Source organism: Triticum dicoccoides, chromosome 7A (genome assembly GCF_002162155.2).
Source record: "Triticum dicoccoides isolate Atlit2015 ecotype Zavitan chromosome 7A, WEW_v2.0, whole genome shotgun sequence".
In the NCBI taxonomy this organism is placed as follows: domain Eukaryota; kingdom Viridiplantae; phylum Streptophyta; class Magnoliopsida; order Poales; family Poaceae; genus Triticum; species Triticum dicoccoides.
The window spans coordinates 37,744,724-37,752,223 of record NC_041392.1 but is presented as its reverse complement, the minus strand read 5'-3'; positions in this window follow the sequence as shown (position 1 = coordinate 37,752,223).

Genomic DNA, 7,500 nt, shown 5'->3' with positions numbered 1-7,500 from the left:
TCGCACGGCTCGGTGATGTAGAACCACCCCGATTGCCACCCCCTCACGGTCTCCACATAGGAGCCTTTGAGCCAGGTGACGTTGGCCATTGTGCCCACCATGGCGCCTCCGCACTTCGCTTGCTGGCCTACCACTACCTTCGGTTTCATGTTGAAGGTCTTCAGCCACAGGCCGAACTGGGGCTTGATGTGGAGGAAGGCCTCGCACACGACGATAAACGCCGAGATGTTGAGGATGAAATTGGGGGCCAGATCATGGAAGTCCAGCCCGTAGTAGAACATGAGCCCACGGACAAATGGGTGGAGAGGAAATCCCAGTCCGCGGACGAAGTGGGTGAGGAATACCACCCTCTCATGGGGTTCTGGAGTAGGAACGATCTGCCCCACGTCTGGGAGCCGGTGCGCGATGTCTGCGGCCAGGTATCCGGCTTCCCGTAGCTTCATAATGTTCTGCTCCGTAACGGAGGAGACCATCCACTTGCCTCCCGCTCCGGACATGTTTGGAATGGCTTTGCAGAGAAAATGAGAACTTGGGCGCTGGAGCTCGAGTGCGCGAAGATGGATGGGCAGGGGAAGAAGAAGGCATGGGTGAAAAAGCGGAATCCTTGTCCCTTTATCCGTATTGATGAGAATCCCGTTGTCGGTGTCAAAACCGGCGGATATCGGGTAGGGGGTCCCGAACTGTGCGTCTAGGCCGGATGGTAACAGGAGACAAGGGACACGAAGTTTTACCCAGGTTCGGGCCCTCTCGATGGAGGTAAAACCCTACGTCCTGCTTGATTAATATTGATGATATGGGTAGTACAAGAGTAGATCTACCACGAGATCAAGGAGGCTAAACCCTAGAAGCTAGCCTATGGTATGATTGTTGATGTGTATGTTGTCCTACGAACTAAAACCCTCCGGTTTATATAGACACATGATAGGGTTAGGGTTACACAAAGTCGGTTACAATGGTAGGATATCTTCATATCCGTATCGCCAAGCTTGCCTTCCACACCAAGGAAAGTCCCTTCCGGACACGGGACGGAGTCTTCAATCTTGTATCTTCAGAGTCCAGGAGTCCGGCTGAAGGTATAGTCCGGCTATCCGAACACCCCCTAATCCAGGACTCCCTCAGTAGCACCCGAACCAGGCTTCAATGACGATGAGTCCGGTGCACAGATTGTCTTAGGCATTGCAAGGCGGGTTCTCCTCCAAATTTCGTGTACCTGTTTGAGTAAAGTCCGGTTTCTTGCAGATGTTGCGCTCCTTGGCTTCTACGCCCAATAATGGTCGCTTCCCACGTGTCAAACGAATATGAAAAGTCTGAGTGTTTTTACATTCACACCCCTAGCCGCGTAAATGAGCTGCCCTATTTTAAGGGGACGAGGATTTAGATCCAATCCACACCTTCTCCCCTCCGCGAGTGTTCATCAGAGCGCATCCGACAAAGGTCCATTCCACCATGGCCAGCCGTCGCAACTCCTCCCCTCGCCCTTCCAGCCCTAAGCCTGGACATTGGGAGAGATGTTCCACCCCACATAGCGAGCTAGTGACGCTCCAGACCAAGGGATTTCTCCCCCCGGCCTATATGGTCCCGGTTCGAGCCGGTCTTGCCGTCTACAACGGCAGAGAGCAAGCAGAGAATGCCCCTAATCCCTCCAAAGAAGAGCGGGTGTGCCTTGTCCCTTACTTAATAATGGGGCTCGGATTTCCAATCCACCCATTTCTCCGGGGGCTGCTGGAGTTCTACGGCCTCCAGCTACACCATCTCACGCCTGCCTCAGTATTGCATATCGCAGGCTTTGTAGCCCTCTGCGAGCTGTTCTTGGGTGTTGAAGCTCACTTCGGACTGTGGAAGGAGCTATTTTGCCTCGTGCCCCGTTCCAAGAAGGGGTCAATGTATCAAGTGGGCGGAGCCGAAGTGTGGCGCATCGCCGGGACCAGATATCTGTCCGGAACCCCAAAGAAGGCATCCGAAGACTGGCCCTCAGAATGGTTCTATATAGAAGACGTCCCGCTGCCGGATCCTGTCCGGATCGGCCTCCTTGAATTCAACAGTGCTCCCTTAAAGAAGCGCCTAAGCTGGCGCCCACGGAGCCCCTAGAGGGAAAGTCATAGGGACATCATTTACCTGATGGGCCGATTAAGATTGTTAGCCCATTCCGGACTAACCATGATCGGGGTTATGGCCGAATGCATTATGCGGGGGGTGCAGCCGCTTCAGTATAGAAGTCACCCCATGTGGGACTTCAACGGGGAGGACGACGCCACTCGCTACGGTCGTAAGGGGCCAGATTCAGCTGCCGCTCTACTAAAGATCTTGTCCACTTTGAATAAGGGAGAAGAGGAGGAATTTCTCGGCGTCAACCCTCAGGGTGGATTCTCCATGCACAATCCCCCGAGCTGGGTAAGCGGCCGTATTTACTTGTCCATCCGTTTTGTATTTCCATTGTTAAATATTCAGTCTGACGACTTTAACGCAGGAACTGCGCCGGGCTGTTAAGGAAATAAGCAGCCCTCCTCCACAACCCGAGGACCCAGGACGGTCCCTCGACCCGGCCTCTCAAGAGGATCCGAACATATCTGTTGAGCTGATTGATGGAGTGTTCCATCAATTGAGCGAGGACAACGCCTTGGTGGCCATTACGGCCGATTACCCAGGGCTAATCCTGATGCCCCAGGTACCTGAGATCGAAGTCCCAGTACCCCGAATAGGTGTCCGCCCACTCGTGTTCAATTTCCTGAATGCAACCGAACTTTGCAAGGGAGGTTTTCAAGGCGGAAGGCCGAACCTGTGGCGACAAGCCAATGAGGGGCCGTAGGGCCCCGTGGGCCGAAAAGAAGTGTAGTCCGGACCGAGGCGTCAGCGCAAAGGTATGGCGCGCCCCCTTATCCCAGGTGTTATACCTTCGAGGCACATTGACACTCGTGCCTTCTTCAGGACAAAGAGACCTCGCCGGACTATACCCGGAGAGGCTGCCAATCGCTTCTCCACCAGCCAGGCTCCAAGGCCTGGTCCGGAGGCGGAGGCGAACGCAAGGCGTGCGCCAGATGCTCCTCCGATGGAGGATGTGGACCAGTTGTCTGCTACCAACTCTGAGGTGGAGAGTGCCATGAACCACAGGCGTCGCCGGACAATTCTTCGTGACGCTTGTTTCTCCCAAGGGGCCTTAGATGCCTTCAACTCGGGAGATGCGCACCTCCGTGCCGCTCAAAATGGTCTAGCCCGAGCCATGGAGCAATATGTAAAAGACATACAGGTAAGAAAATTTTGGTAATTATATATATAGCAGTAGCCCCCGAGACTTGAAACAGTTAGACTAACTGATTTAAGGATCATTTGATATGCAGGTTCTTACAGAAAAGAATTCCCTACTGTCCAAGGAGCTGGAAGAGTGCAAAGCCCAACTGGAGGCTGCACTAGCCGCGGCAGGGGAGCCTAAGGAGACCCCCTCTGGTAGTATACACTTTGAAAGATAAGTATTTTGCGAAGCGCGGCTTTGGTGCGAATCTGACACATGAAATTGCAGATGGCGCCGGATTGAATCCGGAAAGGTAACACCTCCTACGCCAGCTAAAGGCTGGTGAGAGGGTGCTATTAAAGGTGATGGGGGAGAAGAACAATCTCCAAGATGCCAACACCAGGCTGGGCGTCGAGCTGAAAGATGTCCGTGCCTAGCTGTCAGACTCCATGAAGGAGAATCAGCGGCTTCGGCGCGACATATTTAGTAAGTGCTTGAACGAACCTTTTGAAAGAAAGTTCGGCGGGGAAGTCGACTAACAGAGCAATGTCTGTAGGTGTGCTAACAGGTCGTCCTGCAGAGGAGATGTCCGGTTCTACGGGTGACCTTCTTCCCGAGCTCTTGCAACTGCTCGATCGACTTCGGCAGGCGATGCGAGGCGTCGCTCAGGCCCTGTGGCCATCCGTCTCCATGCCCGAAGGTCTTGGAGAGCTTGCGGAAAAGCTAGAGGGAGCACGGCGGCGCTTCCGATTGTGGAAGATATCAGCCTGCTGTCAAGGTGCTAGGGAGGCCTGCGCCATGGTGAAGACGCGGTACGCAAAGGCTGACCCCAACCACATGGCCGAGGTCGGTCCTGTAGGGCCCGATGGGAAGGAGATCCCCTGTAAGCTTAGTATACGACCAAGTAGAGTTGGCCGCAAAGTATTTCTAGCAGGACTGTAAATTAGACAGCCTGTTAGATGGTATTGAAGAGGAATACAACCAGTCAAAATGACTATGTAATTTAATTGACATTTATAATGCCTTCTAGCCGGATTGTAGATCATTTGTCATGGCCGACCTTTTCGCTTCAGCCTTGGGACCTGACAGTCCGGAGTGTGTCCGAATTCCCATGCGGTTATATAGGAACTGGGGAATGCATGGAGACCAGGCGTAGGGGTCATTAGGGCGTGAACAGACAAGTGCCCGAATAGGTATGTTATATTACATGGTTAGTAAGAAACATCTTCCAGGGAGAATAGTTCCGTTAGGGGTTCCTTTCCCTGGGAGGCATGCCCTAAGGTGCATGTCCATGCTGCGAAAAGAAACGCAGGAAAAACATCTGGGGGCGTATAGATAAAAATAAAAAAGATCATCTTTAGTTCACCGACCGAATATTCCCTTAAGAATGCTAGCTTTCGGCTTCACCCAGTCTGAGGTACACGTCCAGCTGACCCGGCAGTAACAATCGCAGAGGTGCTCCCTTTACCACCTAGCCGAACAATAGGGAACGTAGGGGTAAGCACGCGAGCCAGGCAACCCAGCTTGGCCAAAACTTAAGTCACATCGATGCAATGGTGAATAAAAGGTACATGCGGAAGTGTGACACATGTGTTGGGCATGAAGCCCGTATGAATAAGCTTATGTTTAAAGAAGCCCCCAGGTTTAATGAGCGCGGATAGCGCGTCACTTTATAAGCCTTTAAAGGTTATAGGAGAGATAGAGAGAGAAGAAGAGAAATGTAAGACAGAAAATACATAAAAAATGGACAGAGGAAGGAGACGAACACAAAGTCCGGTGCTAGGCATAGAATCTTCGGAGATGGGCTGCATTCCATGGGTTTGGCTCGAGTCGATTATCCGATGCATCCCGCAAGCGGTACGCTCCACCAGTCAGGACTTGGTCAATTATGAAGGGACCTTTCCACTTGGGCTTGAGTTTGTCCTTTTTCTTGTCCGGTAGTCGTAGAACTAATTCGCCAACGTTGTAATTTTTGGCCCGTACTTCTCTGCTTTGGTATCTTCGAGCCTGCTGTTGATAGAATGCGGAACGGGCTTTTGCCACGTCACGCTCCTCCTCCAATGCGTCCAAACTGTCCTGCCGATCGAGCTCGGCTTCTCTTTCTTCGTACATGCGCACTCGAGGTGAGTCATGAATTATGTCACCAGGCAAAACTGCCTCTACGCCGTACACCATAAAGAATGGTGTCTATCCGGTGGTGCGATTCGGCGTGGTCTGCAGCCCCCAGAGTACGGAGTCGAGCTCCTCTACCCAGTGCGTGTTAGATTCCTTGAGGGACCGCACTAATCTAGGTTTGATGCCGCTCATGATAAGACTATTTGCACGTTCGACCTGGCCGTTAGTTTGTGGGTGATAGACGGAAGCATAATCGAGCTTGGTGCCCATGTTTTTGCACCAGAGTTTTACCTCATCGGCCGTGAAGTTCGTGCCGTTATTAATGATGATGCTGTGGGGGACGCTGTAACGGTGTACAACCCCGGATATAAAGTCTATCACCGGTCCGGATTCGGCCGTCTTAACAGGCTTGGCTTCTATCCATTTGGTGAACTTATCCACCATGACCAGTAAATATTTTTGTTTGTGGGTTCCGCCTTTAAGGGGTCCAACCATGTCAAGCCCCCAGACCACGAAGGGCCAAGTAATGGGGATAGTTTGGAGGGCGGTGGGTGGCATATGGCTTTGGTTTGTGAAGAGCTGGCAACCGGTGCACCGGTGCACTAAGTCATGAGTGTCTTCCCGGGCCGTCGGCCAATAAAAGCCTATACGGAAGGCCTTGCTTACAAGGGACCGGGCTGCCGCGTGATGACCGCCAAGTTCGGCATGAATTTCAGCCAGGAGGTTCCGCCCCTCCTCTTCGGAGATGCACCTTTGAAGGACTCCGGTAGTGCTTTTCTTATAAAGCTCTCCCTCGTGGACTCTGTAGGCTTTGGATCGCCGCACTATGCAGCGTGCTTCATTTTGGTCCTCAGGGAGTTCCTGCCTAGTAAGGTAGGTGAGGAATGGTTCTGTCCACGGGGCGATAACGACCATTATTATGTGGGCTGAAGGTGTTGTTTCATTGGCAGACCCTCCGATTGTGTCAGAATGTTCGGTGTCGGGCAGTGCGGTTGGGTTCGGGCTGTTATTGTTTGGCTCCCCTTCCCATACTACGGATGGCTTGAACAGCCTTTCCAAGAAGATGTTGGGGGGGGGGGACAACATCGCATTTTGTGCCGATGCGTGCCAGGACATCTGCCGCCTGATTATTTTCCCGGGCTATATGGTGAAATTCAAGCCCCTCGAACCGAGCTGACATCTTTAGGACGGTGTTGCGGTAAGCTGCCATTTTTGGATCCTTGGCATCGAAGTCTCCATTTATTTGGGATATTGCGAGGTTCGAGTCCCCGCGCACCTCTAGGCGTTGGATGCCCATGGATACTGCCATCCGGAGACCATGTAAAAGGGCCTCATATTCGGCTGCGTTGTTGGAGTCCGTGTACAGAATCTGTAGTACGTATTGAACTGTGTCTCCTGTGGGGGATGTCAAAACGACGCCAGCTCCCAGTCCGGCCAACATCTTGGAGCCGTCGAAATGCATGATCCAATTTGAATATGTGCCATACTCTTTAGGGAGTTCGGCCTCCGTCCATTCTACGACGAAGTCGGCCAAGACTTGCGACTTGATGGCTCGTCGTGGCTTATAAGTTATGTCGAATGGGAGGAGCTCAATGGCCCATTTTGCAATTCGTCCTGTTGCGTCATGGTTGTTTATAATATCGTTAAGTGGTACTTCCGAGGCTACTGTTATTGAACACTCTTGAAAGTAGTGTCGTAGCTTCCGGGATGCCATGAATACCGCGTACGCAATTTTTTGATAATGCGGGTACCGTGATTTGCAGGGAGTGAGGACAGTGGACACATAATAGACCGGCTTTTGAAGGGGGAATTTGTGTCCGTCCGCTTCTCGTTCGACGACGAGCACTGCGCTTACAACCTAATGTGTTGCTGCAATGTATAATAGCATTGGTTCGCCAATGTTTGGCGCGGCCAGGACTAGGTTTGTTGCCAGCATGGCTTTTATTTTGTCAAGTCCGACCGTGGTTGCGTCCGTCCATTTGAAGTGTTCGGTGCGCCGAAGGAGGCGATAAAGGGGTAGGGCCTTTTCTCCCAAGCGGGAGATGAAGCGGCTTAGAGCCGCCACGCATCCGGTTAACTTTTGTATTTGTTTGAGGTCCTTTGGGATATTCAGTTGCGACAGAGCTCGGATCTTGGCTGGATTTGCTTCAATTCCTCTA